Source organism: Arvicanthis niloticus, chromosome 12 (assembly GCF_011762505.2).
Source record: "Arvicanthis niloticus isolate mArvNil1 chromosome 12, mArvNil1.pat.X, whole genome shotgun sequence".
Classification (NCBI taxonomy): Eukaryota; Metazoa; Chordata; class Mammalia; order Rodentia; family Muridae; genus Arvicanthis; species Arvicanthis niloticus.
In genome coordinates, this window is record NC_047669.1 from 31,370,581 (window position 1) to 31,398,486 (window position 27,906).

The following is a 27,906-nucleotide window of genomic DNA, read 5'->3' on the forward strand; positions in this document are numbered from 1 at the left end:
ATCAACTGTACTTATCTGCAGTGTATCTGACCCATCAGGGGTGGGTTCCCTGAAACTTGTAAGAGTCTTTCGAGTTTACAAAAAGATAAATTCTTTATAGCTTGCATTTACCAACCTCAAAACACCTTCCTAGACCTCCACTTTCTTAGAAGTTTTCATATCCTCAGATTTAACATAAGTGTTGAATTTTACACCTTTTCCTATCCAATTATTCACAATGAGACACAGGTGCTTGATCACTGGGAGCAGTCATTGTAAAGCAAGTTCCTTTATCTAAAGTTACTTTTTCACTAGTTCAGTCTTCAAACCCCTCAGAGACCTGACAAGGATATATTGTAATTTAAATGGCTTATGTGTAGATTAAAATTATACACATACCCATTACCTAGAAGACCACCCCACTAGGTTCCTGTGATGTTGATTGGCTTCATTAGGGACACAGTTCCAGGGCAGAATCAATCTTTGGCTGCCAGACCTGTCAAATATGAGAGGACTTTCTGTGGAATAGGAATTTGGGAGACTGACCTTGCATTGTCTGTTGTCCTGTTTGTTCACAATTCAGGCCAGGCCTTAGCAATGGGCAAGACAATGGAGCAGTCTTTCTTAGTGGTTATCATACCACTATCTAGGTGAAGTCCTTTCTTGTTCTGTCTGTATTTTCTCGGAGGCCTAGGGTGTGTCATTGATAGGATTTGGGAATCTCTGTCATTTTAAGCATCTTGTTTAAGCATCTTAAATGCCATATTCCATATTCAGCAGGTCTCTGAAGTGCTCTAGGACTATCTATCTATCTATCTATCTATCTATCTATCTATCTATCTATCTATCACCTGAATAGACAAACTTAGTTTGATTCTAGTTACCCATCCTAGGCTTAACCTTAAAAACATATATCTTGATTATACCTCTTTTATTTTTAAGCATGAACACATGGAGTTGTGGTTAAGGTCTGACTTTCATATAACAAAGATGGCTACTAGTCATGTGACTGCTCTTAACCAAAATAGTGGTGAAGCCTTGGCGCCACCCTCTTTATCCCAAAGTCAAGAAGGTGGCCAGTCACATATTGCTTGCTAGCATGTAGTTAAGCAGATGTGGTGAATGATTTAAAATAAGCAAGCTGGGCACTCACCAATACCGCCATTGCAATAACTACTGTTGCCCCCACCACCTCCACTACCATAGCCACCATCACTGGTCACACATGGACAGGAGGGAGGTGGGGTGGGATGAGACTAGGCAGCACCTGGAGCCCTGTGTGCTGCTGTGCCTCAGGTGGGTCAGACGGCTGCTTGGTTGAGGCATCTAGCTGCTGAAGCTAAGTTGTGGTGAGGGAGGAAGGAGGGAAAGGGGCAAAAGCATGGTTCTCAAAAAATTGGACAAAGGGAGTTCAGACCAATTTGGATAAAATTTTGTTTTATATCCAGTGTCACCCATTTTCCCAGGCCTTTCTGGAGATCCCGAGACTATGGAAATGGTGTCTGTCCTATTTGATAGTCTGGGATCTAACAGTTTATATGAGGGCAGTAACTTCAGATCAAACATCTTTGTATCAAAGGTTTCCCGAAAATACCTGGTCTTTGTTCCAAATGGGGATAACTGGTGCAGCTACCACTCAGCAGAGAAAGCCTGAGGGTTCTGGACCCAGATAGGAAGCAGCTGGGGATGGGTTCTCATAGAGTCCAAAGAAATGATGTTTCCAGTGGAGAAGGATAGGAGAAGAGAAGTGGTCCCTATGTGTCCAGTAAATACCTGGACCACTAGCTCGGGACTCAACTTCTCCTGTGTTATGAACCAATCTATTCATACATTTTGGTCTCCCCCTTGCTCTCTCTTTTTCTGATTTCCTCCCTGCCTCTTTCTTCCTTTCCATGGCAACTTCTCTGGCTTCCTTCCATGGGGCCAGTAAACTCACCAGAGAGCATCTTCACAATAAATCTGTATTTAATATATCCTAATCTGGTTTGAATTGGCTCATTTCACTGGCAGGAAATAACTTATCAACTCAGTTGATGGATCCAAGTTGCCAGCCCACTCCCAGGAGAGTCATTTTTCAGAACGATGACAGTCATGTTTCATAGAGATTACTGACTCCTCCACCATAGCTTACAAAAAACCAACTAGGGTGTGAGAACCAACACCTCACCTCAAGGAGGAAAAACCTTTATGGTGTAATGCATGTGATATTGTCATCCCATGCTCGTTGATCAAGTTATTCCATGCGTGAGATCATGTACTATATTATTTCTCCTCCTTTCTGAGTTTCTCCTCATATCAAAGACACTTGGTTTGAAGAGCATCTCTCTAGGACAAACCCTGTGAGAATGAATCCCATGCAGTCCATTAACGGTATTTGTAGCTCAGATCCAAATAAACGAAGAAGTAGGGAGAACAGCTTCTTCCATTATATATGGGGAGATATGGACAGTGTGCTAAGAGGACCGAGAACGAAGCTGGGAGTGCCTGAGAGCAAGGCGCAAGTTGCCTATTGCCAACTGAAAAGAAAATGAAAAGAGTCTTGTATAGTCTTTCGCTTTAAGGTGAGACTGACTATAAACAGAGTGATAACATGCATAAGGCAAGCCAAGTACACTGTCTTTTGCCAGTTTCAGTTGGCCATACTGCATAAAACCTTTGCAACTGTCTTAGACCCCTTTTAAATAAAACATTAAACAACTCAGAATTCTGAGGAGACATCAAGCAATAGCTGCTATGATAATGAAAAGAATTAAGTAGAATTTTGGTTAGTTACATTTTCTAACAACCTTCCTAGCTCTAGTACATAACCAGACTGTTTTGGGGTGCTAACAGGAGGCTGTGAAGGATTAGATTTGGTTCCTCCAAATGCTCAGAGGGTGAAGATTATGCAAGAAGGGCAAGTGGTTTGAGAGTACCAATTAAATTTTCTTTAAAAAAATACTAGTTGGCATTAGCATATACAAAGAACTAAAAAAAAAAATGAACATTAAGAAAATAAATGACCCAATTAAAAATGGAGTACAGAACTAAACAGAGTGTTCTACAAAGATGACCAAAAAAACACTTGTGAAATGTTCAACATCCTTAGACATCAGGAAATGCAAATTAAAAGTAATTTGAGATTCATCATATCCCTGTGACAATGGCCGAGATAGTTAAACAAATGACAGCTCAGCTGTGGTGCTAGGGAAAGGGGAATACTTACTTATTCCTGATGGGAGTGAAAACTGGTACAATCCACTATGGAGATCAGCTCAACTCTCATCAGAGAAGCTTTTCTGTTTGCAATAGATGGTAATTCCACAACTAGATAGTGTGCAGAGACAGATCTATTTTTAGAACATTCAACTCTAAATGGAATGTCTTGACTACATCCTTACCTCAGGGCTCAAGGATCTATGTGTGGAAGACGTGGAAGACTCTAAGAGAAAGAAGTGGTGGATGACTAAAGGAAAGTGCTTTCCAGACAAAGTAAGATAACACACATAGGAACTCTCTGAGACTATGACAGCATCCACAAGACTTACACAAGTTTACAGCCAACAAAAATCCCAACATGGAGAAGGGGAAGTGAGCACAAAGTCCTGCCCCTAACCAAGAAACTATTTGCAAGTTATAGCTGACTTTTTTTTTCCCACTGTGTGACCCACTTCATTGCCAGCAGCCTACAGGCATGGAGGCTGGGCAATGGTTAAGAGCCACAGTTTGCTCTAGCATGGGACACTATGAAATTATAGCTGATTACAGAGGAAAAATCAGTTTTCTTCAGTGGGTACATTGAGGGTAAGCCATATGATTTAGAAGTAGTTAGTTGACCAGCACAAAATGGAGTCCATGGTTTTGTTGTTGATAATGAGTGTATGGTTTTTGTTTTGTTTTTAAGAGAGTTAAAGAACAGGAAGTTTGGTAGATAAGAAAGAAAAAGAATATGATCAAAATATATTGCATGAGCAGATGCCGCTATCGCTTTTTGACGCTTGCTGCAGCCATGGTCAACTCCACCGTGTTCTTCGACATCACGGCCGATGACGAGCCTTTGGGCCGCGTCTGCTTCGAGCTGTTTGCAGACCAAGTTCCAAAGACAACAGAAAACTTTCGTGCTCTGAGCACTGGAGAGAAAGGATTTGGCTATAAGGGTTCCTCCTTTCACAGAATTATTCCAGGATTCCTGTGCCAGGGTGGTGACTTCACACGCCATAATGGCACTGGTGGCAAGTCCATCTATGGAGAGAAATTTGAGGATGAAAACTTCATCCTGAAGCATTCAGGTCCTGGCATCTTGTTCATGGCAAATGCTGGACCAAACACAAACGGTTCCCAGTTTTTTATCTGCACTGCCAAGACTGAATGGCTCGACAGCAAGCATGTGGTCTTTGGGAAGGTGAAAGAAGGCATGAACATTGTGGAAGCCATGGAGCGTTTTGGGTCCAGGAATGGCAAGACCAGCAAGAAGATCACCATTTCCGACTGTGGACAACTCTAATTTCTTTTGACTTGAGGGCGTTTTACCCATCAAACCATTCCTTCTGTAGCTCAGGAGAGCGCTCCCACCCCATCTGCTCGCAATACCCTTTAATCTCTGCTCTCACTGAAGTCTTTGGGTTCCATATTTTCCTCATTCCCCTTCAAGTCTAGCTGGATTGCAAAGCTAAGTTTATGATTATGAATAAAAACTAAGTAAGAACTGTTAAAAAATATATTGCATGAACTTTTTCTTAATATATTCATTTTAGTGGCATTTTTGTTTTAAATTTTAATACATTTTAAAGAAAAATATAATTATGTTAACCCCTTCTTCCCTTTACCCTGTCTAACTCCTCTCAAGTCCCCTACCTCCAATTAATTCCAGGTATACCCCTCTTTAAATTGATAGCAACTTCTTCCCTAATTATTATTTTCGTGTGTGTGTGTGTGTGTGTGTGTGTGTGTGTGTGTGAGTTTCAAGGTTGACTGCTTCTTTTGGACAAACCGTTAGGAGGCTCATCCCTAGGAGAGGTTAATTTGTTGTCTCTCAGCAGTCACCAGTTACTTACAGTCCTTGTTCAGTGGTGTGGCCCCATGAGATTCTTCCCTTCTGCATTAGCATGTCTATTGATACTGCCATTGTTCGTAACCTGTTTATCTTGCTATTTCTGTAATGACTGTTGCATAGAGATTTCCAGATATTCTGGGTCTTCCAGTCTTTCAGCCTCCACATCTGTGATGTTCCCTGAGCCATCGATGCAGGGAGCTGTAATGTAGATATATCCATTGGGGTTGGAGGGCCCCCACTATTTATTGACCTCTACATGGTGTCCAGTTGTGGTTTCCTGTGTAATGACCAGTATGGCAAGATAACATAAAGGCAAGTAAGAGTTTGCTCATAAGTTGGTTGTAACCAACAGCTGTCTAATTAGACTTAAGGGCTCACTCTCCAGGACTGAAATCCTGCCTGGTATTATTGGCTTTCTTTCCTTGAAGAAAATATCACATAAGATCTTCCTGGGGATGGCACCAAAGAGACTTATGTGCACAGTAGATATTACTGTCTTGTGGGTAAAATTTGCATCTACAGATCCCCAGAATTTGACTATGAAGAAAAGTGTGTATATTAACAAAAAAGGTGCTGGGCTGTGGTGGCACACGGCTTTAATCCCAGCACTTGGAAGACAGAGGCAGGCAGATTTCTGAGTTCCAGGCCAGCCTGGTCTACAGAGTGAGTTCCAGGACAGCCTGGGCTATACAGAGAAACCCTGTCTCGAAAAAACACAAACAAACAAAACAAAACAAAAAAAAAAAACAAAACAAAAAAAAAAAAAAAAACCCCAAAAACCGAAAAAAAAAAAAAAAACCAAAAAAGGTAATGATAGGGAAAACAAATAATTCTGAGAGATGGAAAGGATACTTAGAATCGTGTCACAGTTTTAGAAAAAAATGTGTAATAACATTGTTTCCATAAGAGTATTTCCCAGGCTAGGGATCAATTCTATCATCATTTCATCTTAGAACTATTATATGGCTGGAACAGGAAGAAATAAAGGCACAGATTCATTTACTGAGCATAGAATTTTCCAGGAAGCTTCACAACAGAATTTCTGTTAGCACATGGCCCAGAGTGAGTAGCATGGTCACTCCTGAATGCCAGAGAGCTTCACAAACTGCGTCCAATCGTTGTGAATGTTAACAGCACAGAGAAATAGACATGGCTCTGGCTCCGTCTCATCGTTAGCCCCATGTAGGAAGGAGAGGTGGAGAGATGACATTTATATTTTGTCTAATGAGGAGATGGTATGCAAGAGCAGGGCAGGTTAGAACTATGGAAATAAGTTAACAGCCACTCTTGAAAAAAGAGACATATCAAGATTCTGAGGAAGAAATGATCTATAAGATGTCAGAAGATTATGTCATAAGATGTGGTCTTAAGATGTGAGTGATCAGGGGATGCAGGCATTCTGAAGAAAAAAAGGTTAAGGATAGTGATGAAGTAATGTTAGTAGTATATATTAATCTTACAAAACAATGTGTTTTGCTATGATACTTTTGTACAAATACTCTGATTAGGTTTATCATCCATTATTCACAATTACCCTCCCTCCTTTCCTTGCTAGTTCCCAGGGTATTGACCAGCAGAAACTTTAAAACTTCTATGTCTATTTTGTAAAGGTCTATCCCACTTCTTTTCTTCCTTTCCATTGAAACATATTTTTACCTTCTCATGGTCCCCTTTCCAGTTTCATAACTTCCCCTTTTGTATATATGTTAAGTCTAGGTTTCCTGTGTGAGAGAAAACTAGAGTCATTTGTGTAAGTTTCTTGACTAGTGTAGGTTATCCGTAATTATTTGACTCAACATAATGATTTCAAGAACTCTCCATTTTTCTTGTAAATGTCATGATGTCATTTACCTTTAGTGGTGAGTTTATGTAGCACATTTTCCTTTTTTGTATTTTTAAGATGCAATATGTTAATTTCATTTATATCATTCCCCCTTCCTTTTATTCCCTCTAACTCCTCCTGTGTTCTCCCAATTCCCTCTCAAATTCATGACTTCTTTAATTTTATGTGTGTGTGTGTGTGCATTTGGTGTGTGTGTGTGTGTAAACATATAAATACAACCTGCTGAGATTTAAATGCCTCTAATATGTATATTTTTTAGGGCTGACAACTTAGTATTTGAGAGCCCATTAAAGAGCTCCTCCATAGGAAGACTGAGTCTCATTCTCTTCTCAGCTATTAATTGCCTGTGGCTCTTCATCTAGGGCTCAGTAAACTGTGACGATTAGCCTATACACCACATTTTCTTTATCCATTAATAAATTAATAGGTGTGTAGTCTAGTAATATTTCTTATCTGTTATGAATAGTAAAACAACAAATGTGGATGCACAAGTGCTTTTGTGGTGAGGCTTAGAGTACTTTGAATGTCTACCCAAAACTGATAACTGGGTTATATGACAATTCACCACACACACAACTTTCCTCTATATTCTTCCCTACGTTTGGTTTCTTGATGATAGCATTCAAATGAAGGTTAAGATGTATCTCAAAATAGTTTCAATTTCCTGATGGCTAAGCATGTTGAAATATTTTCAGACACTTATTGGCCATTTATATTTCTCTTTTTGAAAACTACAAGTTTAGTTCACTAGCTCATTCATTGATTGGAATGTATTGGTGTTTAGTATTTCCAGTTCTTTACATATTCTAGATATCAACTGTATCTGCTATACAGTTGACAAAATTATTTTTATCCTCATTCTGAAGGCTGTCTCTTCAGTCTAGTGACTGAAAGGTATTTTCTTTGGTCTGCAGAGCTTTTTAACTTCATGCAATCACATGGATCCCTGGTAGTTACTGCTGACCATCCCCTGCCCACGGAAGTACAGGGGAGTGAATTGCTGTTGTGAGTGTCTTCTAACCTAAGCGACCACCACCCTGGGGAGTACAGCTGTGCTCTCTCCTTGCAAAGGGATCATCCAACTGGACTTGTTAACTGTTTATCTTTGAGAGGGGCATCTTAAGTTCCTCACACAAGTATCCAGCCTCACCTTACCATCTGTCATATTTAACTTAATTGCATGTATCTTAATTGCATGTGTCATCTCCAAGGGGCTAGAGAATATAGGTGCTGAAAGACTGAGGAAGAGGACTTTTTCTATACAGCTACAGTGAAGCTTTCCTCCTTGCTGTTTAAGGTTTTCCAGATGTGTCTCATTGTGGGTAGAGGGGTATGCCAATCTCTTTTAAATACCTTCCTACACCCCCAACCCATGCTTTGTAAGATAGCATGTGGCTTTTGGCTGGCTAACTTGACTAAAACTGGAACTAAAACCTAAAAATTACTGGTACATCTGCATCTTCCCAGGGTATGTCTTGTTTTAGTGTGCATTTTGGACACTAAAATGTTCTGTGGTGTTGTTTGTTTGTTTGTTTGTTTTGTTTTTGTTTTCCTTCACAGAAATAGTATATATTTTTTTTTATTATCCCAACTCTTTTGTTTTACTTAGTTACATGGAGTAGACTTCTTATGTACAATTACCAGAACTCGTTTGTTCCTTGCTTGTCACACTAGTCATTTTTGACTATATTACACTAAACTGAAGCACGGTATTTCTAAAGTGTTTTGAAGAGATGTAATGCTTAGGGAAACCAAGCCTCTTTTATAGGTTTTTGGTCTCATTGACAAAAGAACTTAAAAAACAGACTCAGAAGGAAGCACAATGACCATTTAATTAGAGTTTGTGAGAAAAATAACAAGGCAGCAAACTGAAAAAAAAATCTCTGAGAGGAATAGATAGCTAAGGGGAAAAGTAAGCCATGTGTTTTAAGTAATGGTCCAGGAAAGCAGGTAGGTTCAGTAGTGGAGATCAACAAGCAGATGTAGAAGAGAAGTGTGAGTTTCAGAGAAACAGTGAAAATCCAAAGAAGAGATGGAAAGAGAACAGGGAAATTTTGCTTTTTAGAGTCAGAATTCAGAAAGTGGGCAAGCTGAGCAAAACACCAGCCTCCCACTTTTGCACGAGCTCTGTAAACAGCTGTATCTGGGAAGAATAAATACATCATTGAATTAAGGTGACAATTACTCCTCTCATCTTCTTATCATGTCTTTGGTGAATCAGTCTTCTTGACATCTTCTGGGCAGGTGCTTGATATGCCCAGCTAGATAAACTTTTAAGGGTGGAGACAATAATACGTAAAGTTCTAATCTTTGGAGCCAATTAGAATGTCATGTCTCCACCCAAAGCCAGAAGTAGAATTCAGATTCCATTTCTCTCAATACCTCAAGAAGCTCTAAAACCATTGCCTTTTCATATAGTATTTTAAATCTTGTGTGTGAGTGTGTATGTGTGTGTAGGTGACTGTTGTGAATGTGTGGTGTATGTGTGTGTATGAATGTGTGGTATATGTGTGAGTGTGTGTTTGTGTGTGTGTGCGTCTGTGTGTGTGTGTGTGTGTGTGTGTGTGATGCTTCTCTTCCTAGAGTTACCAGGAAAATGGAAAGTGGGATCTAAAGTAGATCATAAGGACTGTGTAGCTACCCAGCAGTGACGTTTATTATAATCTAGCATTCTATAGTTGTGACATTATGGGAAATCTTGCTCTAGGTCCTTAGAATTAAAAGACTATTTACTTGCAGACTTTGTGTTTAGAGCCCCTCACTTGCTGCATCTCAGAAATACCCCATAGGAGTCAAATGAGATCACTATGACAACATTCTTGCATCTATCAATGATTATTTTTTCAAAGAAATCATTTTTGGTAGAAAACTAAAGATGGGGAGAATTTATTCACTATTCATTGATTCTTTTTATTATTAATATGTAGCTGTTAATTTTTCATTTATTTATTTATTTATTTATTTATTTATTTATTTATTTTAAACGCCATATTTTATTCTCCTCCTGGTCCACCCTCCAACTATTCCACATCACATACCTCCTCCCCTCGGTCCTGTCTCCACAAGGATGTTTCCACCCCTGACCCCCACCCCACTAGACTTCTAAACTCTCTGGGGCCTCCAGTCTCTTGAGGGTTAGGTGCATCTTTTCTGACTAAACCCAGACCCCACAGTTCTCTGTTGTATATGTGTTGGGGACCTCATATCAGCTGGTATATACTGCCTGGTTGGTGTTCCAGTATCTGAGAGATCTTGGGGGTCCAGGTTAATTGAGACTGCTGGTCCTCCTACAGGATTGTCCTCCTCCTCAGATTCTTCTAGCTTTCCCCTAATTCAACCACAGGGGTCAGCAGCTTCTGTCCATTGGTTGGGTGCAAATATCTGCATCTAACTCTTTCAGCTGCTTATTGGGTCTTTCGGAGGGCAGTCATGAAAGGTCCCTTCTTGGGAGCCCTCCATAGCCTCAGTAATAGTATCAGGTCTTAGGGCAACCCCTTGAGCTGGATCCCAATTTGGGCCTGTCACTGGTCCGTCTTTTCCTCAGGGTCCTCTCCATTTCCATCCTTGCAGTTCTTTCAGACAGGAACAATTATGGGTCAGAGTTTTGACTGTGGGATGGCAAACCCATCCCTCACTTGATGCCCTGTCTTTCTGCTGAAGGTGGGCTCTACAAGTTCCCTCTCCCTAATGTAGGGCATTTCTTCTAAGGTCCCTCTCTTTGAGTCCTGAGAAACTTTTAACCTCCCAGGTCTCTGGTACATTCTGGAGGGTTCCCCCAACCTGGAAAACTTCTGTAAGGCAAAAGACATAGCCAATAAGACAAATCGGCAACCTACAGATTTGGAAAAATAAATCTTCACTAACCCCACATCCTATAGAGGGCTAATATCCAAAATACATAAAGCACTCAAGAAGTTAACTACCAAAAAACTAAACAACCCAATCAAAAAAAAATGGGGTATAGAACTAAACCGAGAATTCACAACAGAGGAATCTCTAATGGCTGAAAAAACCTGAAGAAATATTCAGAGAAATGCACATCAAAATGACCCTGAGACTCCACCTTACACCAATCGGAATGGCTAAGATCAAAACCTCAGAGGACAGCATGTGTTGGCAAGGATGTGGAGACAGAGGAACACTCACTGATTCTTATGTTTCTGAAAGTGGAAATGGATTTTTACCCTACTCCATTAAATAAGAAATGACATACAAAGAATAACTCTAGGATTTGAGCTTTACTCACAGAAGTGTGCATAAGCCACGTGGAACAGGTGATAAGTAGAATTGAACTGAGGTAGCTCTTGTTTTAAGCAAGTTTGGGAGAGGAGGTCTTAGATTACCCTTCAAACTGAGCCTCATGATCATGGTAAGGGGAGGGCTTTGCAGTGTGATAGACATTAAAAGAGCTATACCATCCTGCCTGAGATAGTGTAACCTGGAAAGAGAATGAGAGAGATCCTTCCTTCAAAATTCAAGTGGAATTGCATCGGGAGAGAGAGAGAGCTGCCAACATTATATAGCATGAGGGGGAGTGGTAGTAAATCCTATCTATACCTGTGACCTGGCCTGACTTAGCCCATGTAACTCTTGATGATGGCACAGAGACAGACATTGCATAGGACCATAAAGTTATCTTGTAGGTGGGAAGGCAAAAGGGATGAAGGAGACGAGCTTGCTTTCCCCACGATAGCAGAGGCCCATCAGTACTTTGCCTCAAGGGACAGACTGTTGGGAGTGTGGCATGATTTTTCCTGGCTTATGAATCTGTACTGATGTGTTGTAATTTCCATACTTTAGAAGCTCTGACTTTGAATCTGAGCCAGGTCCATTTTGGTCTGCACGACTGACAAGTGTGTCAGTGCATGTGTGTAAAGCTATGTGGGAGGATCTCACTTTTTTACAATAAAATATCAGACAACTCATTGTTACTAAACCTACATTCTCCAATCTACTTTTGGATTTTACAAAACTGATCTTTTGGTTTTCTTGAGTCTAGCTGTCACTCTAACTCTACTCAACTCAAAAGCTCACCTAGTGGTAGCAAAGACCCCCAATATTATTCACTAAAAACATTTTCAGTGGTGACTCTAGAACTCCAGCTAATAATTTGATTCAAGAACAATATATTGTCATTACAAATTAGCCTACCCTGGATATTCATATAAATAATTACATGTATGGCCCTTTGTGCCTAGCTTAATCTCATTTTATGCCCAATTTTTAAGCATATTTATTTAATTACTTATTTATGGACATATTTTAATGTAATATACAAATAGTAATTTATCCATCAAAATATATATTTAATTACTTTATTTCATTATTAGTTAGATATCAATATGATTCATTATTCATTTTAATATAAAATTTACAAGTAGTAAAATATGCATTTACTGAGTTGAAAAATGTGCCCATATGGCTACATGGGTCTATCAAGATGTGGACTGCATGGCCCCTGACAGCTCCATTATAGTTTATTCTGGCCAGTAGTCCCTATAAAGGGACAAGATTTTTCCACTATAGATATTCTTAGCATTTACCTGTGTTGTTTCAAAGGCATTTCTGTCTTATTGGAATTCTGTAGCTTGTTTCTTTTGACATGTTTTCTGATGTCATTAAACTATTCCCACATGACATTCTTTAGTTGTTTTCCTCCTCTTTTTCCTCCTCCCGTTTTCCTTCCCCTGAGATCATTTAAACATTTTGGTCTCATTTTGCTTTGTTGTGCTCAATTGCTTTCCCCATGTAATTAAAGGCACATTTCTCTAATAGATCTAAGTCTAATTTATATCTAACTATATACTCTAACTGGAGATGAGAATGAGAGCACACCAAAGTTCCTACTCTACCTCTTAAACTATTTTATGTCTGCCATGCCATTGTTTATAATATTTAATATAATCAGGAGAGAATCTTTTTCTTGCTGAAACATACACTCATAGTCAAGAAATTCTATAAAAACTGTTTTGAAGTTAAGTATTCTCAGTTTCTGAATGTTAAAATATTTCTATCGTAAATTCAATCTTTTTCTATGATTGGAATTCTTGGGTCAAAGTGACTTTCTCTTGTAGCTTTGAATTTTTTTTTACACAGACTCTGGAGTTTCTAATTAGATTTATATAAATAGATTATGACATGTTTGAGGTTATTTTGCTTTTCTACAGAAACTTGTGGGATTCCCCCCCCCCCTTCCTTATAATTTTCTGGGCTCTGAAATAAGTTTGTGGAGCGAGTTTTCAATTTGGCCTTTAGTGGGAACTTATAATTTGAAGATTCTGCTTTTATGAGTGTAGGGTACTGTTGTCATTTCGTTTCCTTAAATAGCATCTTCTCTCTACTTGGCTCATTCTTACTTTCAGGAACTCCTTTGAGGTGACTCTTTGAATTCTGAATGTATTCTACAAAAGCTTTACAATTTCCTATTTTTAAAGATTGATTTTATTTTCAATCATGTGTATTTGTGTGGTGTGTTACATAGGGTTATCTTCTGATAAGGGCAACCAGTACAGAGGCAGTACAGAAGAGGGCAACAAATCCATTAGAACTGGAGTTACAAGTAGCTGTGAGCTGCCTAATATGAGAACTGGGGGCCCAGCTTTCAACAGGAGCAGGGCACGTTTGTAATTGCTGAGGCATCTTTCTAGACCCTCTCTTTTTGACTCTTTGTTTTTGTTGTTATTATCATTGCAGAAGGGACTGCCTGACATGACTGAATTATTAACTCAGTCTTGACTATTGATGTTGTATTTTCCAAACCATCTCTTGAAATTTTCACTTCAATGACTAATTTTTATTTTATTTTCATGACCTGAATTAGAATGTGCTGTCCTAAATTGAAGATTATTTCTTAAACTTGGTGTGGGAATTAAGAATCTAAACCATAATTACATTTCTCAATTTGTCTTGTTTCACCAACTATGGGTTCTTTGATTCCTGGTACTTTTTATGTGGGCTTTTTTAAAATTTTCCATTATACCTGCTCATTTTCCTTTTACACTGTAGATTTTGTCTTGTCTGTTTTGCAGCAAAGTTATGGGCAAAAATTTTTAGACAGCATGGGGTAGGGGGAGCACAGTGTGGGGAGTACAGTGTGCTGGCAGGGCCTGACCTTGGGATGCTAAGCATTCCTCCCAGGCATCATAATCACATGCTTGTGGATTTCTATTGTGAGTGGCGAATTTCCTCATGTAGGCAATGGGCAAGGGAAGTGTAACTTGGCTGCTAACCTTAACCAAGAGTATTTACTTTGCCTCTTCTATCCTTCATTCTTCAGATATAGTTTCTTTGTAACAGATCTTACATCTTAATAGATAATTTGGATTGTGGTACTTAAAAATAGGTAATGAATACAGAATACCCAGGATACAATCCCCAGAATTCAAAAAGCCGAAGGTCCCAAGTGAGTATGCCTCAATCCCACTTGGGAAGGAGAAGAAAGCAATCACAGGAGGGGGGAGGGAGGGAAAAGGGGGAACATGATCAGGTATTGAGTAGGGGGAACAGGACTGAAGCCCTGAGGGCCAACAGAAAGAATGGAAACAGGCAACCAGGGGAGGTAGGAGGTAGGGGGACTCTCGAGAATGTACCAGAGACCTGGGAGGTGAGAGACTCTCAAGACTTGAAAGGAGGGAACTTAGATGAAATGCACTATAGTGTGGAGAGGAAACTTGTAGAGTCCACTTCTAGTAGAAAGACAAGGCATCAAGAGGAGGGATGGGTTTCCCATTCCACAGCCAAAAACTCTGACCAAGAATTGTTCCTGTCTGAAAGAACTGCAGGGACAAAAATGAGGAAGAGCCTGAAAAAAAGGAGGTCCAGTGACAGGCCCAAATTGGGATCCAGCTGAAGGGGAGGCCCCAAGACCTGATACTATTACTGATGCTATGGTGCACTCACAAAAAGGGGTCTATCATGACTGCCTTCTGAAAGACTCAACAAACAGATGAGTCAGATGCAGACATTTATGCCCAACCAATGGACAGAAGCTGCTGACGCCTGTGGTTGAATTAGAGAAAAGCTGGAAGAAGCTAAGGAGGAGGGTGACCCTGTAGGAGGACCAGCAGTCTCAACTAACCTGGATACATAAGATCTCTCAGATATTGGGCAGCCAGGTAGCATACACTAGCTGATATGAGGCCCTCAACACATATACAGCAGGGAACTGCCTGGTCTGGCCTCAGTGAGAGAAGATGTACCTAACCCTCAAGAGACTGGAAGCACAGGGATGGGGAGGTCTGGTGGGGTGGGGGAGAGGAGAGAATTGGGGTAGAAGAGGTATGGGATGTGGAACAGTCAGAGGGTGGACTTGGAGAGAGATAAAGTATGGACTGTAAAAATGATTAAATAATAATAATAAGCAGTAGGTAACAGAGCTCTAGGGAGAAGATTAGTGGGAGACAGGTACTATAAAGGGACTGATGAAAATAATGTGAGTACTCATACTCAAGAGGGGAGGTGGGAGGGGGTAATACAGGAAGCTGAGGAGAGATAACACTAAGTATGTTTAAAATGTGAAAAGGAAACCTATTATTTATAAGCTACTGAAAAATGTACATTGTGTGTCTGTATATGTGTAAGCCAATGTAACTTCTAACTGTATTCTAAATACAGTTAGAAGTTATTCTAAATACAGTTAGAAGTTATTCTAAATACAGTTAGAAGTTATTCTAATACAGTTAGTTATTCTAAATACTTATCCTTACCCACTGTTAAATATAGGTCTCACCCTATATCAAAGAAGCTTCTCTTTACAACAACAGAAGACTAATGCAGAGATCCACAACTGGTCAAAATGCAGAGAATAACTGATACATTATAATGTGACCTCTACACCTAAGGCTTGGAAAAATCCATGGAAGAGAGGTGGAAAGATTCTAAATATCAAAGGCCCAGTAGACATGGCAGGAAAAATACTAACAAATTTCCCACAATATACTTGCCTGAACATGACCAATGTAATGACACCAGCTGACAAAGTGGACAGGGGGAGTTTCACAAAGTCCCACTCTTAGATAAAGACCAAGTAGTTGTCAGCAGCTACTGAAAGAAGGATAATCAGTTCTCTCCAGGATGGAGGTCCTGTATAGGTTGGCAATCCCAAAGTATCAGCCCTGGACACACTCACATATATGTGTATGTATGTATGTATGTATGTATGTATGTATGTATATGTGTATGTGTATATGTGTGTATGTATATGTGTATGCTGTCATATATATCTAATCATGTATATGTAGAGTAATTTCAAACCAGCAAAATGGTTGCTCTGGCAAGGGGTCACATCCAAGACCTTTTAGGTTTGTGTGATCTGGCTGGAATACAGACATGTTCTTAGGATACAGCTTTAATCCCAAACAATGAAGGTAAAGTTGGTTTATAGGAGGAAGCAACTATGTATGAATGGGTCCTCTAATTGAGGAGAAGACAACGTGATGAATCAGAGAGATATTCGACAAAATGAGTCAGAGATAAGATAAGCTCAACTCTAGTGAGAACAGAAAGGAAAGAGAGGCTACAAGACGGCTAAGAGAGTGTAGCAAGAGAGATAAAAGGTGGCCTGGTGTGGTATATGTGTATGGCTGTTTTACCAGACAGTTTTCCATAGACAGGATATAAAGAGAACAAGCTAGACACAGGTGAAGACAGAATGAACCAGGGAATGAGGAGACAGAGGTTAGAACATATTGCCAAAGTTAATATGGGGCCAGGCAGATCAATTCAGTTAGAAATCCAGAGAAGCCAGATTGAATCAATGAGCTTGGAGTGGAATTTTGATCCAGAACAGCTTAGTTGAACCAGCCAGCCAGAGTTCAAGAACTAGAAAGATGAGCTTATTCAGCAGTAAGCCTCTGAGCTGACAATTACGTTTGGCATCCAATGTAATTGGAGAGAAAGAAAGCCCACCAATGTTACAGAAAGCAGAGGCCATCTGACAGAAACATCACCGAGGACAGAAGACGTATGACAGAAAGCTACAGAAGAGAGATTCACCTAGGTTCATCTCCAAAGGAAGCAACAGTTCTTCTAGTTCAGCTGGATGCCTAGAGAGACTTGGGAGACTCTGGAGCAGCAGGAGCTTTGAGTTCAGAGCAAGGAATGATACAGGAGCATCTGAAACAGTGAATCACAGTAAACCATCCCCAAAGACAATTTTAACTATATAGACAGACTTTTCCTGCATTAAAAATGAGTAACTCCATTTCAGATCCCTTATAAGACAAAGGGTAGGAGTTGAAGGCATAGAAATGTTACTTGAAAAACAATTGCAGTATTTATTGCAACTGTGACCATTGGAGTAAATCTCTCCCTACTTTCAATTGCAATCTTTATATATTTCCTCTAAAAAAATTGAAAATATCACTGTACAACAAGAAAATACAGCTGTACAAACAAAAAAATTAGCTATGATAGCAAAGGCCTGAGGGACAAAAGACAGAGGAAGTAAACAAACAGGAAGTGCTTAATTGTGAAATTATGGTACCTACTGAAATTAAGGATCAAGGTACACAGCCCCTTGCACCTGTGGTGCCACCTCTTAATGAAATTGAGGAGAAGCGACCTCCCCCACTAGCTTTTCCAGTTACCTGGGAACAAATGCCAGAAACTGGTGAAAATTCAGCAGTAAATCTCTGAGATGACAATTATATCTGATGAATAAAAGATACATTTACCAGTATATATACATAGATATTATGAAGTTGTAGGAAGAGGGGACATGGGAGGTTTGGAGGAGAAATGGAGGAAAGGAATGATATAGATAGATAGATAGATAGATAGATAGATAGATAGATAGATAGATCATGTATGCAGTTCTCAAAAAATAAAATTAGTGAAAATAAATAGTTAAAAAATCTTATACGACTTGTGTCTGTTAGATTCTTTTCATTTCTTTGGAGTAATGACAGGGAGAGAGGAACCCCCCTTTTTTTTGTTTTCAAGCACAGGTGGGAGTTTATTCACGTGCAATATATCAGCAATGATTTCAGGCAGACACTGTTAACTCTTTTTGTCACAATAACACTGAATAACATCATATGTCAGCTGCAGATTTGAAATTAAGCATAACCAGGTGGCTACACACTGTCATGGGAAACCAGGGCATTTAGAAAGCAGACGTCTAATGTTGGCAGACAGAGATCTAACGTTGGCTCCACATTAAACCCAGATAATTTATGTTTATGGTCCACATATCTTTTGTTTTCTCAACAAGAGCTAGATGGCTTGCATGGCAAACAAAAGCACTTGTGATGTGGAATATCTATCTTCTGGCATCCACATTCCTGTTTTGTCCTTCCAATCCTGACCACCTGACTACCATATTTTGGTTGAATACACTGAGGCTCAGAGTGGTAGAAGGAAAGGTTGTGAAAGAGCATGCTTCAGGAAGCAGAAGACCACCATGGGTCTTAGGTACCTATTAAGTAAACCATCTGTAAAAAGTTAGACACCTATCTTCCTAACCTCCAATTAAAGCAACACTCAGTCAATTACCAAACATTTACTTGAAAGATAAAAATCAAGTATTTTCATTTTTTGAATAAGAGAAAGAGAGAAAACAGCCAGTGTAAGCGAATGAAGTTAAGTGTGATCCACATAGACAGTTTTAGATTGTTGCTGTTAGTAGATTCTAGTAACTTTATATTACATACTCCATGATGAAATCTCTTTAAAGTGTTATTTTAAATAAATCGAAATGTCTTTATTTTTAACTTCCTGTGGAAAATGGTTTGATTTTCCTGATAAGTTAGCCCAATTTTTCCTTTATTACCAGTCACTGGTGTCAAGGGAAAACATTATGAAAGAATCTGAGCTCAACTGAGTTTCCACCACCCTCCCACTCAGACAGATAACACTTTCATTTAGAAAGAGTTAAATGAACCCATTAGACCACTCCCAACACTGGTGGTAAGGGAGTTATCACAAATTTGAATTAGGACATCTTCTCAGGTATGTTTAATGTCCTAAAATTTGTGTGAGTATCAAATATATTTTGATTACATACTGATGTTGGCTCAGTCCAATGTACAACTTTACATTTAGGTTACTAAATTGCAAATAAATTTTGCAAACATGTCATCTATGTCATGACTTATTTCAGCAAACATTTGACTATTCAATATGTGAAGATGCTGTGCACAGAGTGGAGACACACACATGAACAAGATAGAAATCCTTCCTTTAAACATTTTTTAGAAGACAGTGGGCTACCATATTTAGCAAACCAAAATTAAATTTCAGAGTTAAATTCAGAAAAATACATATTTTAGAATCCGAGTATCTATATAATATTTGAAAACCCTAAAACCTTTTTACTTTTCCTTAAAATCTAAAACTAAAAATTAATCAAAAGTGCTGTAGTTTTTTTCTGCCAACTGGTGATATACCACAGAAACTGGTAACATGGTGTGGCTCCTGTTGACTAAGAGCTCTGCTTTCTAGGTTTTATTTAAAAAAAAAAAAATGACAGACACTTTCCTGCAAAATGGCAAGATCAATAAGCAGCAAATGGTTCTCTAGGAGAGTAGGTGACATCCTACTGATGGAGTCACAATATGCAAGGAGGTCCTGCAGTCACGGTGGGATCGTTGAACCCAGCTTAAAGCCAGATCCAAAGTGACCACCATGGCGGACACACATGACTTACTGTTCTAAGATTATAAGCGAATCTAAATATTTTCCAGAGGGCCAGAAATCCTATGTCTTAGGACCCCTGGGGAATTGTGTTCAGAGAAAGAATGTTGAAAGCAAGACTTGGTGAGCTTGTTAGGCTCCTGTCTCTCTCATGACTCTGGCCTATGATTCTCTAATGTGGGAATCAGAGACAAAGGTTGGTTGTCCACCTTATGTGCTTCAAGGCATTGCTCAGGAAGCTCAATCCTTTTTATCTTCCCATGGAACACTTCAAGACTCATATAACTCATATAACTAGAAGTGCAGAGGCAGCTGAGACCAAAGACTTGGGAGCCTCTCTTGAGCAAGCACTATGTCAGCACAGAAACTCCAGAGTTGTGATAACCCTTAGCTAAACAGGGACCTCCCTGGCAAATTTGTTTAATGAGACATCATTCAAATGTGCCTAAGCCATTGCAATTGGCCTCACATAATTGCAGAACACAGACAGTGACTTCATCAGATGAGACAGCTCAGCTAGTAAACCTTGCCAGAGTCAAAACATCAGGCCCCTTCACAGTGGAGCCAAACTAGCAGCACTATTGATGTAATCTCTATCAAATTTTTAAGAAAAATTTTATGCAGAAAAAAAACCTTCAATATTCACAGGAAGTAGCCAAGGAATCCAATAGCCAGAGTAATTTCAGTAAAATAAATGATCTTGACTTCATACTTTCTGACTTAAAGAGATAACTCGGATACATCATGTTAAGACATCATGCACTGCCAAATCATAGAACTAGAAAAAAGAAACAGAACAGACAGCACAAATATAACTCCATGCTTTTACGAGCACCAGAGCTTAGACAGGCATGCCAAGAACTCACAATTTTAAATGGACACTTAATACAGGGAAATAATCAGATAAATTTGCACAAAACCACCGTGAGTACCAGTTCACACTTGTTAAGGATTGTGTAATGAATAGCAGGCGTTACCGAGACTGTGAAAAAATCAGAACACTTGTGGGACTCAGAAATGATGCAACTGCTATAGCAAACATCAGCAGGCTTACTTTAAAGGTTAGAAATACGATCTACCAGCCAAGCATTTGGGTATATATCCAAAAACTGAAACCATGATCTCAAAGATGCACCTGCTCTTGTACATCCTTGGAAGCATTATTCACAGTAGCTGAAACTTAGAAACAAACTAAATGTCACTGTCAGATGAGATGTGATGTGTGCACACAGGTATGTGCAGTGAAATACTACTCAGCCTTTAAAAATACCATAAATGCCTCCAAAATATATTCCAGTAGATAAATAGGTGAAATAGGAACCAAATTACATATACTCTGATTTCTCTTACACGAGACATTTTAACTAGTCAAAGATACAGAAAGAGAGAACATATTGACCATCACTAGGGCATAAAGCAAGGTGGATTTAAGAAGCTGTTCAGTGGACATAATGGTACAGTTATGAAATAGAAATATTTCAGAGATATGTGATAACAGTGTGCCCATAATTAAATCATGGAGTGACTAAAAATTAAGAAATCCCCTCTGTCCATCTGCTCCTGATATCTACTTTATTTCTTCTTCTTCTTTCTTTCTTTCTTTTTTTTGTTTTTTGTTTTTGTTTTGTTTTGTTTTGTTTTGTTTGGTTTGGTTTTTCAAGACAGGATTTCTCTGTGTAGCCCTGGCTGTCCTGGAACTCATTCTGTAGACCAGGCTGGCCTTGAACTCAGAAATCCACCTGCCTCTGCCTCCCAAGTGCTGGGATTGAAGGCGTGTACCACTACCGCCCGGCTTCTTGGGCATTCCTTGTTACTTAGCTTCTTTGTGTCTGTGGATTGTAATATGACTATCCTGTACTTTATGGCTAATATCCACTTACAAGTGGGTACATATCATGCTTGTCTTCCCATGTCTGGGTTATCTTACTCAGGATGATATTTTTAATTACATCTATTTGCCTGTGAATTTCATGATGTCCTTGATTTTTTAATAGTTGAGTAGTATCGTGTAAATGAACTACAATTTTTTTTATCCATTCTTTTGTTGAGGGACATCTAGATTATTTCCAGTTTGTGGTTATTATGAATAAAGCTGCAATGAATATAGCTGAGCAAGTGTCCTTGTAGGATGGTGGGAGATCTTTTGGGTATATGCCCAGGAGTAGTATAGCTGGGTCTTGGGGTAGAACGATTTCCAATTTTCTGATAAACCATCAAATCGATTTCCAAAGTGGCTGCACAGGTTGCACTCCCAGCAGCGATGGAGGAGTCCTTCCCTTGCTCCGTATCCTCAACAGCATGAGCTGTTGCTTGAATTTTTGATTTTAGCTACTCTGAAGGGTGTTGTATGGCATCTCTGGGATGAAGTAGAAACCTATGTGTAAGGTAAATGCCCATGAACCTATGATGGTGACCTTGACTAAGACTCCTACTAATAAAGGGATATAGAACTTGAAACAGCCACCTCCTATAATCAGGCAAGACTTCCAATGGTCGGGATGAGGACAGCAACTACCCACAAAATCTTTGACCCAAAATTGGTCCTGCCTATAAGATGTGCGGGGATAAAGATGGAGCAGAATTTGAGAGAATGTCCAAGCAATGTCTAGCCCAAACTGAGACCCATCTCATAAGAGAGAGCCCATTCCTGACACTATTAATGATATTCTACACTTGGAGACAGAAACCTAGCATAACTTTCCTCTGAGGCTTTATCCAGCAGCTGAGGGAAATGTGCAGAGATCTACAGTCAAACATTAGGTGGAGCTCAGAGGAAGAGGAGGAGGAAGGATTGCAGGACTAGAGGGGTCAAGAACATCACAAGAAAACCTACATAATCAATTAGTTTGGGTCCACAGGGGCTCACAAGGACTGAACCACCGACCAGAGAGCATACATGTGATGAACATGGGCCCCCTACACATATGTAACAGATGTGCAGCTTGATCTTCACATGGAAACCCTAACAACTGGAACAGACACTATCTCTGATTCTGAGGCCTGCCTTTGGACCCCTTCTCCCTAACTGGACTGCCTTTTCTCAGATCAATAGGAGAAGATATACCTAGTCCTACTGCTAAAGCAGGTTGATATCCATGGGAGAACTCCCCTTCTCTGAGGAGAAAGGGAAAGGAGGCGGGGAAGGGAGGTGAGAGGGAGGAACTGGGAAGAGAAGAGGGAGGAGAAGCTTCGATCATGATGTAAAGTCAATAAATACATTAATTAAAAACATGGGGAAAAAGAAAATAAAAATAAAACAAACAGAAAACAGGAAAAAAGGAGAAGTAAATAGTATACTCTGTTCTTTCCACAAATGGAAAAAAGGCAAAAGGTTTGCCAAAGAAACCTATGGAGCTGCAGGATACGCTCCCTGTCTTCGTGCGAACATTGGTGCACATTGTGCCCATGCACACTAGGTTATGTGCACTACATATATGAACCTTTTGTTTAGTAATCACATCTCAGCAAAGCTGGGAGAGTATGTCATGCTGCTTCTCGTATCTTGTGGTGTATGCCTCTGTTCCAGGAGCATGAATGCCTTCTTCTTCATTTTCCTGTGAGTAGTACTGTGCCTCAGGAATGCCTTTACAAGCTTCTATCTTTAGGTTCAGAGCCATGGACCTAAATGAACTCATATGCTTGGGAGTTTGCTGGGGACTGTTTGTCTCTTGGGCATTACAAGGAGACCAAGGTTTCAGTGGGTGATTTAAGAAACCAAAGATTGAAGCCTTCAAAGCAGAAGAGCACAGACCACGCAGAGAGGCCCTGTTCTCATGGTGAAAGTGGTCATGGGAAGGCCATTTTCACAGGCTCTCAAACATGAGCTACTAAGCTCAAGGAACATTTGAGACACTTTCTAAATATTTTTTCAAGAAATAATTAGGGGATATTTTGACAGGGAGTGGGTGGGAGCGGAGAGATGGAGTCTGACCAAGTTAAAAAGCAGGTACAAAGAGATAAACAGCTAGCAAAATTAGGTTTTAAAGCTTATATCACCCATTAACTAATGTGATTCAAAGACATGAAGAAATATAAAATGTTTTCACCTGTTTAACCCTAGAGTATAAATGTGCTTTATAGCTTCCATATTTGTTGGAGGCAGTTAAATCTCCAGGTTGAAACTGGAGCACAAGTGGTGGGCGTGAAGCTGGTGTATGAGAAGATATGTTCTCTCTGCTGGGTTGATGTGGCCACTCGTACTCCCTGGACTGGTGAGACAGGAATATCCTCCATTGTATGAGACAGTGCAGTGTCTATACCATGGCCAGTTACACATTTACTCCTGTCAAAAGGATCACAGACATTTGTCTTCAGTGTCCTCTTAAATTACAGTGACCAGCTGTTCTCCATAGTGTTTCAAGATGCTCCAGTGAAAACAACTTTGGATAAGCATCTTGTTTTTCTTTAAAAAAAATTAGGGCTCGTTTGTTAAGATAAATTTTGTTTATTCTTCAAAAATTTCATACATTCATATTATGTATTTGGGTCATAGCACTCCCCTCTCTCATCCTGTCCCCACTACCTCTGGAAATTCTTGTCTTCATAACATGACCCATCACCTTCTTCCTTTCATGTTTTGGTGTGTTTGTTTTCTGACCCACAGAGCTTAGTTGGATGTGCAGTCATTAATTGCCTATAGGTTTTCAGCTAGGGCCGAAGACTCATATAATGCTTGCTCCCCACCGTGTTGGAACGTATACAAAGACTCAATTTTTGTGGGTCTTGTGTATATGAGTACAATGGCCAGTTATGTTCAGAAGTCAGGATCTCATGGCAGCCCTGAAGCAGATGTTTTACTCTCTTTCAGCTCCATCTTTGATAGTGTTCGCTGAACTTTTGAGGAAGGGGTAAGGGATGATACACATGTCCCTTTTATGTATGAATTCTCAGTAGTCACTATTCTTAGCACTGTAACCAATTATATGTCCGTGCAGGAACTGTTACCCAATGTAAAATAAACCTTTCTGAACAAGCTTGAGAATGGCACTAGTCTGTGGGAATATGCATAAATATTTAGAAGGCAATACAATTAGAATGGCAAAATAATTAGAAGACAATATAAGCATTTAGCAAAACAACACCACTAGGTTCTCTCCTGGGGCCTGGAGCCTGGAGCCTGGAGCCTGGAGCCTGGAGCCTGGAGCCTGGAGCCTGGAGCCTGGAGCCTGGAGCCTGGAGCCTGGAGCCTGGAGCCTGGAGCCTGGAGCCTGGAGCCTGGAGCCTGGAGCCTGGAGCCTGGAGCCTGGAGCCTGGAGCCTGGAGCCTGGAGCCTGGAGCCTGGAGCCTGGAGCCTGGAGCCTGGAGCCTGGAGCCTGGAGCCTGGAGCCTACTGAACCGTGGGCTTTTGACCAGGTTTACTGGGACAGACATGGATTTCTTCCTGTGGAACAGGCATCAAATTCAAGCAGAAAGTAAAATGTCTCCCATAGCATTCACATCGCTATTTACACTGTTGGGCAGCAGTGTCAAACTTGATGAAGTTCTAACTTCTCTGAAAGCAGTAGTGCATTCTGATCTTGCTGATCCTCAACCAGTGCTGTCCAAGCAGCTTTGCTCCTTCTAAGCCTAAAGAGAACACACCAGAACCCTTGCCTTATGTAATCATCCCAGACAAAGGTGTGTTTATGATTAGTAAATTTAAGATAGAAACCAGATGTGGTCAGATACACCTCCTCTCTATTGTCTGGCTTGCCTGAGGCCCCCACAGCTGTGCCTCTGTGGGCAGCTAAGTTTTCTGCTTCAGAAACTCCTACTCCATAGTCAAGGTCCAGTTTATCGTCTCTAGGAAGTCTTATCTACCCAAGATCCCACTTCTCTGTCCTTATAGCACCTGGTACATATATCTGTATTTCATTAACTTATAATGTATATTTTTATTGCTGTTTTATATATTCACTATGTTGGGAACACACTAAAAAAAAAAACCCTTATTTTAAGAACTACCATTTTATTACCAGACTCTGTTTTATAGAGAGAAACTAAATTTAAGGTCCCAGGCACTAGGGAAGCTGGGCACTTCCCTATAGCTGAATAGCTTCTGTTGTAAATAGTTGTCTAAGTCTGGACATCTTGAAAGGCCATCTCAAGGACAACTTCTCCATCTTTGTTGGCATAGTCAAACAAGTTTATGTTCCCAGGCCTCATGTATCTCACTTCTCCAGCTGTTTTCTTAATTGTCTGTTAAACAGTAAAGGTTATAGAAACTGCTGTGATCTAAACCAAGGTGTAAAAATATATAACCAACTTTCTGTTATATCCTAATTAACTACATGCAGCTCCTTTGCCCCCTTATCACTCTGAGCTCCAGACCTAAAGTCTAGGAGAATGAATTAAGTACCTTGAAGCCAGGTGCCCTGACTGCGATCCAGTTTCTAAGGGGGTACTCCCTTGTTTGTCCCATAATGTCAAAGTACAATTGGAGAGCACTGCAGCTCCTCCCAGTTCCGTCTTTGCTTTGTGCTCCTATCCTATAAAAATGTTGTACAATCTTCCGTCAGGATCAAGAGCCAGATTCCAAACTGACCACCTCCCTGCTTACTCAGAAAATAAAGCTTTCGTTTTTAAACTTCTGTATTTGAAGTGAGTTTTCTGGCTTCCACCCTGAACCCAACAACCTTTCTGTATCACCCTGAACACCTCAAAGAGTGTAACCATGGTTCTCCCAGCTCTCCTTCTCTTCCTTCTTCCTCCCTTCTCCCTCATCTTTCTCCTCCTCTTCTTTGTCCTTCTCTCCTTTCTCTTTCTCTCCTTCCTCCTTCCTATTTGTTTTCATTGAATTCATGTTCCTCAAACTAAAATATTTATTGAATATTTTTCTTCATCAATTAATTTATTTATTCATTTTTTCATCCCAATCACAGCCCCCTCTCCCTCCTCTCCTCCCAATCCTGCCCTTACACTTTCCTCTGCCACTCTCCCCTCTTCTTCTCCTCAGAGTAACGAAAGCTCCCCCTTGGCTATCACCCTGCTCTGGGAAAATTGCTCTGCCAAGGTCTATAAAGAATTGTGTTGGAATTTTGATGAGAATTCCATTGAATCTGTAGATTGCTTTTGGTAAGATGTCCACTTGTACTATGTTAATCCTACCAACCCATGAGCATGGCAGATCTTTCCATCTTGTGATACCTTCATCAATTATTTTTCTTAAGAGACTTGAAGTTCTTTGACATACATAATTTCTTTCTTAGCCTGTTTATCATTGTATAAAGGAGAACTACTGATTGATTCTTAGCTAATTTTATACATTTTGCTGAAGGTTTTTATCAGCTATAGAAGTTCTCTGATAAAATTTTTGGAGTCACTTATGTATATTGTCATATCATTTGCAAATAACAATACTTTGACTTCTTCCTTTCCAATTTGTATCCCCTTGGCCTCCTTCAGTTGTCTTATTGCTCTAGCTAGAACTTCAAGCATATGTTAACTAGATAAAGAAAGAGTGGGCAGCCTTGTCTCGTCCCTGATTTTAGGGGAATTGCTTTAAGTTCCTCTCCATTTAGTTTGATGTTAGCTATTGGCTTGCTGTATATTGCTTTAGTTTAGGTATGTGCCCTGTATCCCTTATTTTTCTACTGTCTTGAACATGAAGGGGTGTTGGATGTCATCAAAGGCTTTTTGGGTGTCTAATGAGATGATCATGTGTGTTTTTCTTTCAGTTTGTTTATATAACAGATTATATTGATGGATTTTCATACTTTGAACGGTCCCTGTGATGAAGACTACTTGATCATGGTGGGTGATGCTTTTGTTGTCTTCTTGAAAAAGTATTTTATTGAATAAGTTTGTCAATGTTACTCCTGTTGTGGAAGAGTTTGAGGATTATTAATACTTTTTTGAAAGTCTGGCAGAATTTCTGCTTTAAAACCCTCCGGTCCTGGGCTGTTTGTTTGTTTGTTTTGTTATTGCTGTATTGTGAGACTTTTAATGACTGCTTCTATTTCCTCACAGATTATAGGACTAGTTAAATAGTTTAGTTTACCTGAGCTTGACTTAGCTTTGGTACATATGTAGAAAATCATCCATTTCATTCAGATTTTCCAATTTTGTGGAGTATGGGCTTTTGAAGTAAGACCTAATGATTCTTCGGATTTCCTCGGGGTCTATTGTTATGTATCCCTTTTCATTTCTTATTTTGTTAATTTGGATACTGCCTCTCTCCCTTTTAGTTGGTTTGGCTAAGGGTTTGTCTATCTTGTTGATTTTCTTCAAGAACCAGATCATGGTTTTGTTGATTCTTTGTATTGTTCTCTTTGTTTCTAATTTATTGATTTCAGCCCTGAATTTGATTATTTCCTGCTGTCTACTCCTCTTGAATGTGATTACTTATTTTTGTTTTAGATCTTTCTGGTATGCTGTTAAGTCACTAGTATGAAATCTCTCCAATTTCTTTATGAATGTACTTACTGCTATGAATTTTCCT

At 39.7% G+C, this 27,906-nt stretch overlaps 1 long non-coding RNA gene, 1 other non-coding gene and 1 pseudogene across 4 annotated transcripts in view; 2 read left to right on the forward strand and 1 right to left on the reverse strand.

Annotated features, from left to right (window-relative positions):
• Positions 1-27,906, forward strand: part of LOC143444062 (uncharacterized) — an 85,760-nt gene that overhangs the window by 22,983 nt on the left and 34,871 nt on the right. Inside the window, exon 2 of one of the 3 annotated variants that reach the window (XR_013113592.1) lies at positions 27,143-27,218. The exons of the other annotated variants lie outside the window; for them this stretch is intronic. This is a non-coding gene — a long non-coding RNA (uncharacterized LOC143444062). The remainder of the gene's footprint in view (positions 1-27,142; positions 27,219-27,906) is intronic. 3 annotated transcript variants of the gene reach the window in all.
• LOC117718391 (small nucleolar RNA SNORA42/SNORA80 family) lies at positions 3,615-3,773 on the reverse strand. The gene has a single exon (XR_004608073.1). It is a non-coding gene; the product is annotated as a small nucleolar RNA SNORA42/SNORA80 family (small nucleolar RNA).
• LOC117717895 (peptidyl-prolyl cis-trans isomerase A pseudogene) lies at positions 3,911-4,674 on the forward strand (annotated as a pseudogene).